This window comes from Melanerpes formicivorus, unplaced genomic scaffold (genome assembly GCF_026170545.1).
Source record: "Melanerpes formicivorus ecotype bairdi unplaced genomic scaffold, bMelFor1.0.p_v2 SCAF_55, whole genome shotgun sequence".
In the NCBI taxonomy this organism is placed as follows: Eukaryota; Metazoa; Chordata; class Aves; order Piciformes; family Picidae; genus Melanerpes; species Melanerpes formicivorus.
Window position 1 is genome coordinate 1,671,456 of NW_027142407.1, and position 16,824 is coordinate 1,688,279.

Consider the following 16,824-nt stretch of genomic DNA (forward strand, 5'->3'; position numbering starts at 1 on the left):
CTGGTTTTGTCACTGTGGATATCTTTATGTTTAGTCTTCAGGGTATTTTCAAAGCTGTTGTGTAGCAATTGAGAAATTACACATCTGAATGCCATTGTTTTCTAACAGGATTTGAATGCATATATTTGCCCCAAGATTTAATTACACTTCTTTGCAAATGCAGATCAAGTAGGCAGCTTGAAATCCCTGCTCTTCTGGGAAATAACTGTCACTTTCTCTTTTTCTTAGAGTGTCATAATTTTACCTGACAATTTGCTCTACCACTTTTTGCAGTGGCTTTCGTTTAAATGGTTAAAAAACCAAACCAAACCAACAAACAAAAAACCAAAACCAACCAAACAAAAGGCCCCAAACCAACCAATCAACCCAAAAAAACCCATACAAATATGACTATATATTTAAAAACTCATAAACTAATAAGTCCTGAATTATAGAACAGGGCTAGAAGGCATTTCAATAAGCCATTGGCCCACCTCTTGGCTTCAATATGGGAAGAATATTATGTGCAACATGTTTTTTGCTAGTTCTGAAATATTCCAGATATGATAGAGCAGGTTCAGAGGAGGGCCACAGAAAAGATCCAGGGGGTTGGAACATCCTTGCTATGAAGACAGGCTGAGGAAGCTGGGAGTGCTCAGCCTGGAGAAGAGAAGGCTCTAGGGCTACCTGATAATGGCCATACAGTACATGAAGGGTGCCTACAAGAAGGATGGAGAGAGGCTGTTTCCAAAGACCTGCAGTGAAAGGATGAGGGCCAATGGCTTCAAACTAGGGAAGAGTAGATTTAGGTTGGATGTTAGGAAGAGGTTCTGCACCATGAGACTAGTGGAACACTGGAGCAGGTTGCCCAGGGAGGTGGTTGAGGCCCCATGCCTGGAAATATTCAGGGTGAGGCTGGACAGGGCTCTGGGCAACTTGATCTAGTTGGGGTTGTCCCTGCTGACTGCAGAGGGGTTGGACTGGATGACTTTTGGAGGTACCTTCCAACCCAGACCATTTAATGATTCTATGACTCTATGGTTCTGTGATTCTTGCATCTTTACCTGAACTGGTCAGTGATATGTTGAATTTCTTAAGTATTATTGTATCATTTGTAACATATCAGCTCAGCAGCAGTTGTTTCTGCTTCTCTTTCTACCAGATTGTTATAAATTTTACTAATCTCACTGAATTTCATGGAATTATAAATAAATACATGGTTACACCACTCTTTAAGGTTCTCTAATGCCCTTTAATATTTATTTCATCCTAAACTATGATTGGATTATTATAAGCAAATTATCAAATAGCACAGAGAGACCAACACTGGTTCAGAGTGCAGGTTGTGTGTAATAAGCTCATAAAATAAACATGAGACTTGTAATTCAATCTAAAAGCTGGGAGAAATCAGTAATTGAATTATACTTAAGTATATAAAGCAAAGCAATTTGAAGATGATAATGTAAAATGCTTGTGTGTTCCAAGCCAGACCATTCTATGATTCTATGATTTGCTCCAGTGGGGACTTCACACACTTTGAAATTGGCCTACTCTAATATAAAATTAATTTTATTATTTCAATATGCAAATCAATCTGCTAGCTAAACCTATTAATTATCTCCTGTCCTGACATCACTAATGTAGATAAGTGACAATTACATTCCTCTTTCAAGTAGTATTTTCCATATTTGAATGCTCTTAAATATTTGTTTTTTCCTTCAAAGGACCAATCTCAAATTATAGAATCACAGAATCATAGAATCAATAAGATTGGAAAAGACCTCAGAGATCATCAAGTCCAGCCTGTCACCCAAAACCTCATGACTACTAATCCATGGCACTAAGTGGCACATCCAATCCCCTCTTGAACACCTCCAGGGATGGGGAGTCTACCACCTGCCTGGGCATCACATTCCAACAGATAGCATCTCTCTCTGTGAAGAACTTTCTACCCACCTCGAGGCTAAACCTCCCCTGGCACAGATTGTGACTGTGTCCTCTTGTTCTGGTGCTGGGTGCCTGGGAGAAGAGACCAACCCCCACCTGGCTACAACCTCCCTTCAGGGAGTTGGAGAGAGCAAGAAGGTCTCCCCTGAGCCTCCTCTTCTCCAGGCTAAGCAACCCCAGCTCCCTCAGCCTCTCCTCGTAGAGCTTGTGCTCAAGGCCTCTCCCCAGCCTCGTTGCCCTTCTCTGGACACATTCAAGTGTCTCAATGTCCTTCTTAAACTGAGGAGCCCAGAACTGGACACAGTACTCAAGGCATGGCCTAACCAGTGCTGAGTACATGGGCACGACGACTTCCCTGTTCCTGCTGGCCATACTATTCTTGATGCACTATTCCTGATGTGATTATAACCATTTTGCCTCACGAAACTCTTTGCAGTATTGGTGTGCAGCATTCTTGATGGGTCCAAGTGCTCCTCCAAACAGATTGCTCTACTGCAGCTTAGGTTTTATATAGGATGAGTAAAGCAGCAGAACTGCACAGCATTTCTTGTGAGCTGTACTTCATTTACATATCCCAGCATGATGTATAATGTTCTCCTGAAGAAGCACGACACCACTGATTGATGTGTGCCTTCTAATCTTCTGAGGATTATCCTCAGATGCTTTGATACTGAATTGCTATCAAAACAACTTGTGTAGAACTGCTGCCTCTGTATTCATGCACCTGACATTGGAACCCAAAAGTAGAAGCCTGTTGTTGCCATTATTGAGCTGAATCATACATTTAAAAATCCCCTTTTTTTTTTCTCTTGTTAAAATTGTTTTGAATTTGAATACAGATTTACAGCATGCTCATAGTTTCTACCAGGAGAGCACACTCCTATTTCATTACTCAGGATATTCATGAAATGTAAACCAGAATTCAAATAGGATCCACAGCAGAGCTTTAAGCAAAAGTAAAGTTTCTTCCACTGACAATCTCTAAAGAATGGAATAGAATAGAATAGAATAGAATAGGCCAGGTTGGAAGAGTACTGTGTCCAGTTCTGGAGCCCCTATTACAAGAGGGATATGGAGGTGCTGGAAGGTGTCCAGAGAAGGGCCACGAGGATGATCAGAGGGCTGGAACACCTCTCCTATGAGGACAGACTGAAAGAGTTGGGGCTGTTCAGTCTAGAGAAGGCTCTGAGGTGACCTAATTGTGGCCTTCCAGTATCTGAAGGGGGCCTCCAGGAAGGCTGGGGAAGGACTTCTTAGGATATCAGGTAGTGATAGGACATGGGGGAATGGAATGAAGCTGGAGGTGGGGAGATTCAGGCTGGACATAAGGAGGAAGTTCTTCACCATGAGAGTGGTGAAACCCTGGAATGGGTTGTAAAGGGAGGTGGTTGAGGCCTCATCCCTGGAAGTGTTTAATACCAGGCTGGATGAGGCTCTGTCCAGCCTGATCTAGTGTGGGGTGTCCCTGCCCATGGCAGGGGGGTTGGAACTAGATGATCCTTGTGGTCCCTTCCAACCCTGACTAATACTATGATACAATGATAAGTCTTTCTCAGGTCACAATAGATATCTTTTGACTCTATAGAGAAAATTAAATCCATTGACTCCCCAAAGAGAAAATTAAATCCAGATCAGCTGCTACTTCATTATATTTGAAAATCTTACAAATCGTTTGATTGTTTGTGGCAATTTTTTAAGGGAGAAGAGAGGTTTGTCCCCATGAGGGTGGTGAGACACTCGCACAGGTTGCCCAGAGAAGTGGGAGAAGCCTCATCCCTGTAGGGTTTTCTTTTTAATCACTGGGGCTCACTGTGTAATGTTCATGCATTTGTGTGGCCTTCACATCAGCGTGGAGGTGTTCAAGAAAGGTGTGGGCATAGCACTTTGGGGCGTGGTTTAATGGCCATGGTGATGTTAGCTCAGTGGTTGGACTGGATGATCTTGGAGGTCTTTTCCAACCAAACCAACCAGTTCTGTGTGGAGGTTTTTAAGGCCAGGCTGGATGTTGCTGTGAGCAACCTGCTCTAGTGTGAGGTGTCCCTGCCCATGGGAGGGGGTTGGAACTAGATGATCCTTGAGGTCCCTTCCAACCCTAACAATTCTATGATTCTGTGATTCTAAAGGGTGGGACCAAGCAGGAAGCTGAAATAATTTATCAATCCTTTCCCAACTCCTCTTCTTCTTTTTCCTCTTAAAAAAAAAAAAGATTGTGTTCTTCATTTTCCAGTCTTCTAACACCTCACTCATTTTTCCTGCACCCTCAAAACTAATGGCCAGGAGTTCTGACAGTATTTTAACTGCTCTGTAAAGCACTTTAAGGCACATAACCTCAGGGCCAAAAGATTGGAGCAGGTTCATCTTTTCAAAGTGTGTTCCAGCTTATTTTTTCTCTGTTTAGCAGTAAGAACTTGTCACTGACATCAGCTATGCCTGCAGCTGAGCATTTCAGGGAATGCTGATAGAAAGACAAGGCAATTTCCCCCTCTTGACAGACCACTGCCATCCTTGGCTTGCTTTTGCCTTAAATGTGCTTGCAGAATGACTTTTCAGCCCTCCTGCATGTCACTTTCTCCCTGTATTTTCTGTTCTGGTGCTGTTCCTACCTATGTGAGCTATGTCTCTTATCTTTCCAAGTTTCTGTTTGACCTAGTTTCCATAGTCTGTATGATCCCTTTCTTGGTCTAGGCCATTTGATCTCTTAATATACTTCCTGTTCTCACCCTGTAATTGGACAATTTGCACTTACTATTGGCTCTTTAAGAATTGACTGGCTCTCCTTAACTCACTTTTCACTGAATTTGTTTCTAAGTGTCTTGACAATGTTAAAGTCCACCTTTTTGAAGTCTATTATTTTTGTTTTCCTTTTCTTCTTCCTATGGAATGTTAAAATCTATCACTTCCTAAGCAGTAACATCAAATCTAAACCAGCTTCACTTTTGACCTTTTTTTTTTCCTTTTTCTTTCTCAGTAAAAAAATTGCCATTCATACATTCAAGAAAGAGGGAAGGGAAGGGAAGGGAAGGGAAGGGAAGGGAAGGGAAGGGAAGGGAAGGGAAGGGAAGGGAAGGGAAGGGAAGGGAAGGGAAGGGAAGGGAAGGGAAGGGAAGGGAAGGGAAGGGAAGGGAAGGGAAGGGGAAGGGAAGGGAAGGGAAGGGAAGGGAAGGGAAGGGAAGGGAAGGGAAGGGAAGGGAAGGGAAGGGAAGGGAAGGGAAGGGAAGGGAAGGAAGGGAAGGGAAGGGAAGGGAAGGGAAGGGAAGGGAAGGGAAGGGAAGGGAAGGGAAGGAAGGGAAGGGAAGGGAAGGGAAGGGAAGGGGAAGGGAAGGGAAGGGAAGGGAAGGGAAGGGAAGGGAAGGGAAGGGAAGGGAAGGGAAGGGAAGGGAAAGGAAAGGAAGGGAAGGAAGGAGAAAGGGAAGAGAAGAGAAGAGAAGAGAAGAGAAGAGAAGAGAAGAGAAGAGAAGAGAAGAAGAAGAGAGAGAAGAGAAGAGAAGAGAAGAGAAGAGAAGAAGAGAGAGAAGAGAAGAGAAGAGAAGAGAAGAGAGAGAGAAAGAGAAGAGAAGAGAAGAGAAAGAGAGAAGAGAAGAGAAGAGAAGAGAAGAGAAGAGAAGAGAAAGAGAAGAGAAGGAGAAGAGAAGAGAAGGAAGAGAAGAGAAGAGAAGAGAAGAGAAGAGAAAAGACCTCAGAGATCATCAAGTCCAAACCATCACTCAACACCATCTAATCACCTAAACCATGGCACCAAGTCCCGCATCCAGTCTCTTTTTAAACACTTCCAGTCATAGTGACTCCACCACCTCCCTGGGCAGCACAATCCAATGGCAAATCACCCAGACACAAACACAGTTTTTGTAAGAAATATAGCCTAAGCACAGCTTTATTTCAAGCTATTGTAGTTTTCTTATCAGTAATTTTAAAAGCTGCAGCTTAAAAAAGAATTCCTACTTGATTTTTCTATGTATTGGAAATATCTTTTAATGATTTTGAACTAGAAGAGAATAGAAGAATGGAATGGAATGGAATGGAATGGAAATGGAATGGAATGGAATGGAATGGAATGGAATGGAATGGAATAGAATAGAATAGAATAGAATAGAATAGAATAGAATAGAATAGAATAGAATAGAATAGAATAGAAAGAATAGAATAGAATAGAATAGAATAGAATAGAATAGAATAGAATAGAATAGAATAGGTTGGAAGAGACCTTTGAGATCATTGTGTCCAACCTATCATCCAACACCATCTAATCAACTAAACCATGGTATCAAGCACCCCATCCAGTCTCTTCTTAAACACCTCCAGGGATGGTGACTCCACCACATCCCCAAGCAGCACATTCCAATGGGCAATTACTCATGGCAATTAATCATGGCAAGTGCATATGTAATTATCAAGTCCTACAAGTCAGTCAGAATTTCTGAGGAATTACCACCACTTCTTAGACTGTGAATGATCTGAAAGGAACTCTGTAAGCCCACAGTCCTAGATGCCTACAAATACAGGTAACACCAAAGCCTTTTTTTCATCATCATCATTCCTATGGGCATTGCTCATGCACCAGCATCAAGTGTAAAGTAAGCAGATCAGAATCTCTAATCTCAGATCAGAACGGCAACATTTTATTAACATGCTGCCCGCCAGTGTAAATGGCTGCATATTTTGATGAGCAGTAGTGATTAAGGGCTTGAGTCTTTGATATTCTGAGGATCTCCTGAAATAACTTAGTCATAAATACACTATGTCAATATCTTTATTGGTGATCTGGATGAGGGGATTGAGTCAGTCATCAGTAAACTTGCAGATGACACCAAGCTGGAGGCATGCATTGATCTGTTAGAGGGTAGAAGAGCTCTGCAGAGGGACCCTGACAGGCTGGACAGATAGGCAGAGTCCAAGGGCATGAGACTGAACACATCTAAGTGCCAGGTTCTACACATTGGCCACAACAACCCCATGCAGTGCCACAGGCTGGGGTCAGAGTGGCTGGAGAGCGGCCAGGAAGAAAGGGACCTGGAGGTACTGGTTGAGAGTAGACTGACCATGAGCCTGCAGTGTGTCCAGGCAGCCAAGAAGGCCAATAGCATCCTGGCCTGCATCAGGAGCAGTGTGGCCAGCAGGAGCAGGGAAGTCATTCTGCCCTGGACTCAGCACTGGTTAGGCCACACCTTGAGTCCTGTGTCCAGTTCTGGGCCCCTCAGTTTAGGAAAGATGTTGACTTGCTGGACTGTGTCCAGAGAAGGGCAACAAAGCTGGTGAGAGGCCTCAAACACAAGCCTTATGAGGACAGGCTGTGGTAGCTGGGATTGTTTAGCCTGGAGAAGAGACTCAGGGGAGACTTTATTGCTGTCTACAACTACCTGGAAGGGTGGTTGTACGCAGGAGGTGGTTGGTCTCTTCTCTCAAGCAACCAGTACCAGAACAAGAGGACACAGTCTCAAGCTGCACCAGGGGAAGTTTAGGCTCAAGGTGAGAAGAAAGTTCTTCACTGAGAGAGTTGTTAGCCATTGGAATGTGCTGCCCGGGAAAGTGGTGGAGTCACCATCCCTGGAGGAGTTCAAGAGGGGATTGGACGTGGCATATAGTCATGAGGTCTGTGGTGATAGGTTGGACTTGATGATCTTTGAGGTCTCTTTCAACCTTGGTGATTCTGTGATTCAAATCCTGGTCCTGTTTTGTCTGTATATGTTGTGGCTGGAGATTAACCACAACTAACTGGAATTTACCCACAAAGTGAATTTCCCCCCTCTCTCCCCCGAAAACCCCACAAACACAAACTCAGAACTCAGAAGCAAAATGAAAGTTATATTTCCAAAAGTTAAGCTAAAACCTAGTGTTATTAAATTCAATGAATATGTACAAAATATATTTACATATATTTCCAATTCAGAAAAACAAAAACAAGGATCCCCTGCTACAGAACTACACCCCCCTGGACAAACCAGAGTGCTGCTAACAGCATCCTTCATTCCCTTTTTTTCCTTTCCCAGTACCTCACAGACACAACATGAGCCAGCAGAAGGTCAGGAGAGAGAAAAGGGAGCAAGCCATGCAAAGCTGCAGAGAGAAGTGAAAGAGAAACAGAGTAGTTTGTGCAGGAAACTATATCCCAGTCAGCAAGCATTCTGCATTCAATCCCCTACTTTATTTACCTTTTATTCAAAGATGTCCAGAAAGTTCCTATTGTTGTTTATAACTGAGACACTAGGCTAAAGTACCAGCCTCAAGCTATAACAACATGCAGAAAGCACTTACTCAATTCTCCATCTTTACACTTGGAGACTACCCCCTGTACCAACACTATCATAATGATTCAATTAGGTAAACACATTAAGTGTCCTAAATAGGATTAGTATGTTCCATTTGGAATTAAAGCATAGATAATCTGCTAATTAATATTAATTATTGAAACAACTTAAAGTTTAACAACTGCAGTCAGATTAGTTTTACACACTCTTTGGCTGTTATCTGATTTAGGTTTAGGTTAGAATAGAATAGAATACAATAGAATAGAATAGACCAGACCAGACCAGACCAGGTTGGAAGAGACCCTCGAGATCATCGTGTCCAACCCATCATCTAACACCATCTAATCAACTAAACCATGGCACCAAGCACCCCATCAAGTCTCCACCTAAACATCTCCAGTGATGGTGATTCCACCACCTCCCTGGCAGCCCATTCCAATGGCCAATCACTCTCTCTATGAAGAATTTCTTCCTAACATCCAACCTAAATCTCCCCTGGCACAGCTTGAGACTGTGTCCTCTTGTTCTGGTGCTGGTTGCCTGGGAGAAGAGACCAGCCCCCACCTGGCTACAGTCTCCCTTCAAGTAGTTGTAGACAACAAGAAGGTCTCCCCTGAGCCTCCTCTTCAGAGGACAACCTAACAAGTCTGACATCCTGATTGGAATCTGTTACAGACCACCCAACCAGGATGAGGCGGCTGATGAGTTGTTCTACAAGCAGCTGGAGGCCGTCTCAAGATCATCAGATCTTGTCCTTGTTGGTGACTTCAACCTCCCAGATATCTGCTGGGAACTTAATTCAGCAGGGAGGAGGCAGTCCAGAAGATTCCTGGAGCGAATGGAGGACTGCTTCCTGACACAGCTGTTAAGCGAGCCTACCAGGGGACAGGCTCTGCTTGACCTGCTGTTCTGCAATAGGGAAGGGCTGGTGGGAGATGTGATCGTGGGAGGCTGCCTAGGGTGCAGTGACCACGAGATAGTGAAGTTTTCAATATGCAGGGAGATAGGGAGGAGCACCAACAGAACCTCCACCTTGGACTTCCGAAGGGCGAACTTCAGCCTATTTAAAAAACTTGTCTGCAAAGTCCCCTGGGTACCAGCCCTCATGAACCAAGGGGTTCAGGAGGGTTGGACCTACTTCAAACAGGAGCTCTTGAAGGCACAGGAACTGGCGGTTCCCACGTGCCGGAAGGCAAGCCGGCGGGGAAGGCGACCGGCCTGGATGAGCAAGCAGCTCCTGGAGGATTTAAGGGGGAAGAGGAGGCTGTATCACCTTTGGAAGGAGGGGAAGGCTTCTCGAGGTATGTTCAAGGAAGCTGTTAGATTATGTAGGAATAAAATTAGGGAGGCTAAGGCCCAGCTGGAACTGAAGCTGGCCACCTCAGTCAAAGATAATAAAAAGCATTTTTATAAATATATTAACAATAAGAAGAAGGGCAGGAAGAACCTGAACTCCCTAGTGGACCTGGAGGGGAACACAGTTACTGAGGATGAGGATAAAGCTGAGGTCCTGAACACCTTCTTTGCCTCAGTGTTTAACAGCAAGGCAGGAGTTCAGGACGAGTGGTCTCTGGAGCTGGGCGTTGGGGTCGGGGAGCAGAGTAATACCCTGGAAATCCATGAGGAGTTAGTTTGGGACCTGCTGAACCACTTGGATATCCACAAGTCCATGGGACCAGATGGGATCCATCCTAGGGTGCTGAGAGAGCTGGCGGATGTGCTAGCTAGACCACTCTCCATCATTTTCCTCCAGTCCTGGCTCACCGGTGAGGTCCCAGATGACTGGAAACTGGCCAACGTGGTCCCCATCCACAAGAAGGGTCGGATGGAGGAACCTGGAAACTACAGGCCGGTCAGCCTGACCTCAGTGCCAGGGAAAGTGATGGAGCAGATTATCCTGGCAGCAATAACTGCGCACCTGAAGGATGGCCAAGGGCTCAGGTCCAGCCAACATGGATTCAGGAAGGGCAGATCCTGCCTCTCCAACCTGATCTCTTTCTATGATCAGGTGACCCGTCTGGTGGACGTGGGGAGGCCTGTGGATGTGGTCTACCTAGACTTCAGCAAGGCCTTTGACACCGTCCCCCACAGCAAACTGCTGACTAAGCTGTCAGCCCGTGGATTGGACCACTACACTCTGTGCTGGGTTAGGAACTGGCTGGAGGGCCGGGCCCAGAGAGTGGTCGTGAACGGTGCCGCATCCAGCTGGAGGCCAGTCACCAGTGGTGTCCCCCAGGGATCAGTGCTGGGCCCTGTCCTCTTCAACATATTCGTTGATGATCTGGATGAAGGGGTAGAGTCAGTCATCAGCAAGTTTGCAGATGACACAAAGTTAGGGGCAGATGTTAGTCAATTAGAGGGTAGAAAGGCTCTGCAGAGGGACCTCGACCGACTGGACAGATGGGCAGAGTCCAATGGGATGGCATTCAACAAGTCCAAGTGCCGAGTGCTGCACTTTGGCTATGGCAATCCCATGCAGAGGTATAGGCTGGGGTCGGAGTGGCTGGAGAGCTCCCAGACAGAGAGGGACCTGGGTGTGCTGATCGACAGCCACCTGAATATGAGCCAGCAGTGTGCCCAGGTGGCCAGGAGGGCCAATGGCATCCTGGCCTGCATTAGGAATATTGTGGCCAGCAGGAGCAGGGAGGTCATAGTGCCCCTGTACTCTGCTCTGGTTAGGCCGCACCTTGAGTACTGTGTCCAGTTCTGGGCTCCTCAGTTTAAGAAGGACATTGAGACACTTGAGCGTGTCCAGAGAAGGGCAACAAGGCTGGTGAGAGGCCTTGAACACAAGCCCTATGAGGAGAGGCTGAGGGAGCTGGGATTGTTTAGCCTGGAGAAGAGGAGGCTTAGGGGTGACCTTATTGCCCTCTACAACTACCTGAAGGGTGGTTGTAGCCAGGAGGGAGTTGGCCTCTTCTCCCAGGCAACCAGCACCAGAACAAGGGGACACAGTCTCAAGCTGCGCCAGGGGAGGTTCAGACTCGAGGTGAGGAGGAAGTTCTTCACCGAGCGAGTCATTCGTCATTGGAACGGGTTGCCCAGGGAGGTGGTTGAGTCATCGACCCTGGAGGCGTTCAAGGGGAGATTGGACGTGGCACTTGGTGCCATGGTCTAGTCATGGGGTCTGCGGTGTCAGGTTGGACTCGATGATCCTCGAGGTCCTTTCCAACCTAAGTGATACTGTGATACTGTGATACTGTTTACCAAAGTTCTCCAGCTCACTCAGCCTCTCCTCATAGGGCTTGAGCTCTAAACCCCTCCCCAGCTTTGTTGCCCTTCTCTGAACACATTCCAGCAAGTCAACATCTTTCCTAAACTGAGGGGCCCAGAACTGGACACAGGACTCAAGGTGTGGTCTAACCAGTGCAGCGTACAAGGGGAGAATGACTTCCCTGCTCCTGCTGGCCACACTGCTCCTGATGCAGGCCAGGATGCCATTGGCCTTCTTGGCCACCTGGGCACACTGCCAGTTTTGCTTTAAGTTTTTGTTTTACTTTTTGCCTGACTTAGTATTAGGTCAGCAAGTTCAACAGGATGAAGTTTGAGCCATGCTGTGAGCTTGGAAATGCATTCACGTGCTTGTGCTCCTCTGGTCTTTATATATAGCTTGTGACAAGTCACTGAACATCCACTTTTCTCTGAACCAAGTGGAAATAGGACTTTATACTTCTGAATCTTCTCTTATAGCATATACATGAATGTAGCTTCCAACTTTCGTGAAATAAATGAGTCTCTCTCATTTATTATTTCAGCTGAAAAGATAGAAATGAGTTTTGACATTCCCCACATGCTCTGTGAATATCTAAAAGATATTTTTTCTGCTTGCAAGACATCTGAGTGCTCCTCTAGCTGCATGAAAGTAAAATCACAGGCTGGAGGAATTGACAGTGCTTAACAAAAGCAAAACAAGATAAGAATATGGCAAGATGAGAACTGAGTGGCCAAGCTGAATATGTGCTACAACAAAGGTGAATTTCATACCTTCAGCACTGTCAAAGCATATTTCCTATATCTTGTCTCCAGAGAAATATATGCCATGGGTGGAAAAAAACCATTGCTTTCCTTCTTCTGATTAATGTAATGTCATTCAATAACCACAGACACCACATTTATCTTCAAGGAGAAGCGTGGTTTGCAATGTTTAAGTAGAGGAGCCATGAGAAGGCTACACTTACCCAAGGATGGGCAACAAAAGGCTCACTCTTCAGGTGTTCTGGTTTCCCTTTCAAGAAAATGAAGGGACAATGGAAAGCTGTAAATAACTATAAAGACTTGAAAATTGTAAAGCTATTCAGACTTACTCAAAGTTCTTCAGTCTCCTCGTGAATCATAGAACTGTTAGGGTTGGAAGGGACCTCAAGGTCCAACCCCCCTGCCATGGGCAGGGACTCCTCATGCTGGATAATGGAAGATCATTGAAGACTGAAGGGCCACGAGGATGAGCAGAGGGCTGGAGCACCTCTCCTATGAAGACAGACTGAAGGAGTTGGGACTGTTCAGTCTGGAGAAGAGAAGGCTCCCAGGTGACCTAATTATGGCCTTCCAGTATCTGAAGGGGGCCTACAAGAAGGCTGGGGAGGTACTGCTCAGGATCTCAGGTAGTGATAGGACTAGGGGGAATGGAATGAAGCTGGAGGTGGGGAGATTCAGGCTGGAGGTGAGGAGGAAGTTCTTCCCCATGAGAGTGGTGAAGCCCTGGAATGGGTTGTCCAGGGAGGTGGTTGAGGCCCCATCCCTGGAGGTGTTTAAGCCCAGGCTGGCTGAGGCTCTGGGCAGCCTGATCTAGTGTGGGGTGTCCCTGCCCATGGCAGGGGGTTTGGAAGTAGATGATCCTTGTGGTCCCTTACAACCCTGACTGATACTATGATTGTAAGATTGAAACCTCTTGGGACAGCATATTCATAGCAGAATATACAATATTTTCAAGATTTTGTTTCTTAGCAAAATAGCTCTTAGAATGTACATGTTTTACTGCTTTTGTGAAGAGAAGAGGTCTGGGTATTTCTTACGCTGTATGATCCACAGAACTTTTGGAATTATTTGGAAAACATTTACTTCAGTTTTCAAATTCTGTCAAAAGTGTTTTGTCAGTTATTTTCTTTCCTAGAATTTAAGGCCTTCTGTTGTTTTGGTGTTCCTACGAGGAGAGGCTGAAGGAGCTGGGATTGTTTAGCCTGGAGAAGAGGAGGCTCTGGGGAGACCTTATTGCTCTCTACAACTACCTGAAGGGTGGTTGTAGCTGCGAGGGGGTTGGTCTCTTCTCCCAGGCAACCAGCACCAGAACAAGAGGACACAGTCTCAAGCTGCACCAGGGGAGGTTTAGGCTTGAGGTGAGGAGAAAGTTCTTCACTGAGAGAATCATTCGCCATTGCAATGTGCTGCCCAGGGAGGTGGTGGAGTCACCATCCCTGGAGGTGTTCAAGAGGGGATTGGACGTGGCACTTGGTGCCATGGTTTAGTCACAAGGTCTGTGGTGATAGGTTGGACTTGATGATCTTTGAGGTCTCTTCCAACCTTGGTGATTCTGTGAGAAAGGCAAAAAGAGAGATTGGTAAATTATGGTTCTTCCACTGTCTGAAACCTCAGTCCCTGACACTGAGTGCGTGTGATGGGAAGGTGATTCAAGTTACTTGGACCTTGCCCTTCAATTTTCTAATAAAATTAATTTCTGGCAAGGCCAGCACAGAACCACAAAGATGCTGAAGGGAGTGGAACACCTCCCTTACGAGGAAAGGCTGAGGCAGCTGGGGCTCTAGCTTGGAGAGGAAGAGCCTGAGGAGTGACCACATTCACCTTTATAAGGAGGTGAAGGGAGGAGTCAGGAGGATAGTGGCAGGCTCTGCTCGGTGATGTCAGTGACAAGAGGCAATGTCTGCAAGCTGGAGCATAGCAGGTTCCACATGCACATAAGGAAAAGGTTTTTCACTGTGGAGGCCACACAGCACTAGAACAAGCTGCCCAGGGAGGTTATGCAGTCTCCTTCCCTGGAGAAATTCAAACCCCACCTGGACACATTCTTGTGTGACCTATTCTATCTACTCTATCCCTGCTCAGGCAGGGAGGTTGAACTGGGTATGTCAAGGTCCCTTCCAAACCCTAGCATTCTGTGATTCTGTGATGAGAACAATTCTGCCTTCACTGCAACCTCTTTTCAGGCAGTGTTGTCATGATTTGCCCATGGAGATCTCGCCACTTGGTTTTGCATCATTCCTGTTTGTTTACTTCCTTCCACTGAGTGTGCATTTTGGCATTGTGTCATGCAGATTACAAAAACCAATGGACTACCTTAAATACATAATGGAAACAATTATTTGTATATGTTCTGGGTAATCTGGCTGTGGTTTTTCCACCCAGGAATCAGCCCACACAACCACAGGCACGGAAATACCTTTCCTTGGAACCGCAGTACTTCAAGGCTCTAATGCTAAAGGCTACAGTTTGTGATTGCTGAGGGAAGATTATCCATCTCTCTGGGAAGTGATGTATTATTATTGCCTCCTGTTAAGGAGTAAACAAATTGCATATTTGTAAGAGGTAGCAGCTGAGTTAATTTGCCTTCCTTGCTCAGTAAGCATATGTTTCTCTCACAGACAGCTGTGGAGCACATTTGAAGTCCAGAGTGCTACACATGCAGCAGAGTTAAAATCTCATCACTGCCTCTACAACACTAACACTTTGTGGTTATAAAAGTTTCAACACTACCCAGTTCTTGCATATACACATGAATTACATCTAAAAACCTATGTACAGAGGAGCAACTTCTTACCTGCTTTGATCTTTGTGTTTTAGAGTGAAAATGTCTCTACACTCTCCTATAGCTAACCCCAAGCAGTGCAGCCTCATACAGTGCACACAGCCTCCACTTGTTGGTGTGGCCCTAACAACACAACTCCTTACTGGGCAACAATGTGGGGTTCCCTGGTTTGAACAGCTCTGTGTGGACTGCCCCTTTGCTCAGCACTGGTTAGGCCACACCTGGAGTCCTGTGTCCAATTCTGGGATGTGAGGAAGAAATTCTTCCCAGAAAGAGAGATTGGCCATTGGAATGGGCTGGTGGAGTCACCATCATCGGAGATGTTTAAGAAGAGCCTGGATGAGGCACTTAGTGCCATGGTTGAGTTGATTAGATGGTGTTGGGTGATGGGTTGGCTCTCAAAGATCTTTTCCAACCTGGTTAATTATATATACCTTTTTTTTGAGGACTGCTAGATCCTCCACTTGCTAATTCACATGCAGCCAAGGCAGCAACCTCCTAGTGCCCACACAGCAGCCAAGAGGACAGTGATACCTTGGAGTGTCTATAGTGTACTGAAAACTGGTGGCCTAAACAATACAATATATAGGTACAACATCACCTACTTTTTACCAAAACAGCAGGAACTTTGAAGAGCAAACAGAAGCAAGACAGAGACAGCAGTACCCTAACCTTCCTTTAACTTTTTATTCATGAAAGGCACATCACTGTCAAATTTATAATTCTGTGCTGGTACTACTTTTGGAATTTGCATTAAATGACATTTTGATTATAGTATTCAAATGCATGTGCCCTTAAATCTTTGCCATTTATTTTGTATGCAAAAATCTTCCTGCTAAATGTCCCCATTTCCATTTTGCTATGGATTCCACTGAGACTATATAGGAAAGGACAGCTAAGTTTCCCTTCTCCCCCAAAATAGCTTGCCAGGTAAAAGAAATTCCAATTACACTAGCATATTATGCACCAGCTGTTTCATTCTTAGATCTAAATTACAGTGTTGGACAAATAAGGTGTTTTATTTTTGATAAAATTGGATTAATGTTATTAGGCTCTTTGGTTTAAACCTATCTTTCTCTCCAATTATCCTGGAAAAGTCTGGGTTGACATACTCAACACAAAGCAAATGTGTGTGTGCTTATTATGTAAATTCTCTGCCCATGCCTTTCAGCCATAACCTTTTGAAACCAATGGGAGTTTCGACCCAAACAATTAGATATGTTCAGTGAAGGAAATAAAATTACTAATGATATTAAACCAGCGACTGGGATATGACCTGAGGAAGCTCTTAAGTCAGAATGTGCTTGCATCTGCACAAATGGGACTTGGGAAACTATTACTGTTCAATTGCCCTGCCCCCTTTTCCCTCAGGCATCTACCACTGACCACTGTCAGTGATAAAAAAATTAGAATGAAAATTAGAATGATCACCAGTTTGAGCAGAATTAAGCATGTATTTGCATTAAGCCTCACTATGGTTTTGCTTGGGTCTTTTTCCTTTAAGCTGGATGGAGAGAGCTCTTCTAGAGAAGGGCAACAAGGCTGGGGAGAGGCCTCGAGCACAAGCCCTATGAAGAGAGGCTGAAGGAGCTGGGATTGTTTAGCCTGGAGAAGAGGAGGCTCAGGGGAGACCTTATTGCTCTCTACAACTACCTGAAAGGAGGCTGTAGCCAGAAGGGGGTTGGTCTCTTCTCCCAGGCACCCAGCACCAGAACAAGAGGACACAGTCTCAAGCTGCACCAGGGGAAGTTTAGGCTCAAGGAGAGGAGAAACTTCTTCACAGGGAGAGTTGCTAGCCCTTGGAATGGGCTGCCCAGGGAGGTGGTGGAGTCACCATCTCTGGAGGTGTTCAAGAGGGGATTGGACATGGCACTTAGTGCCATGTTTTAGTAATCATGA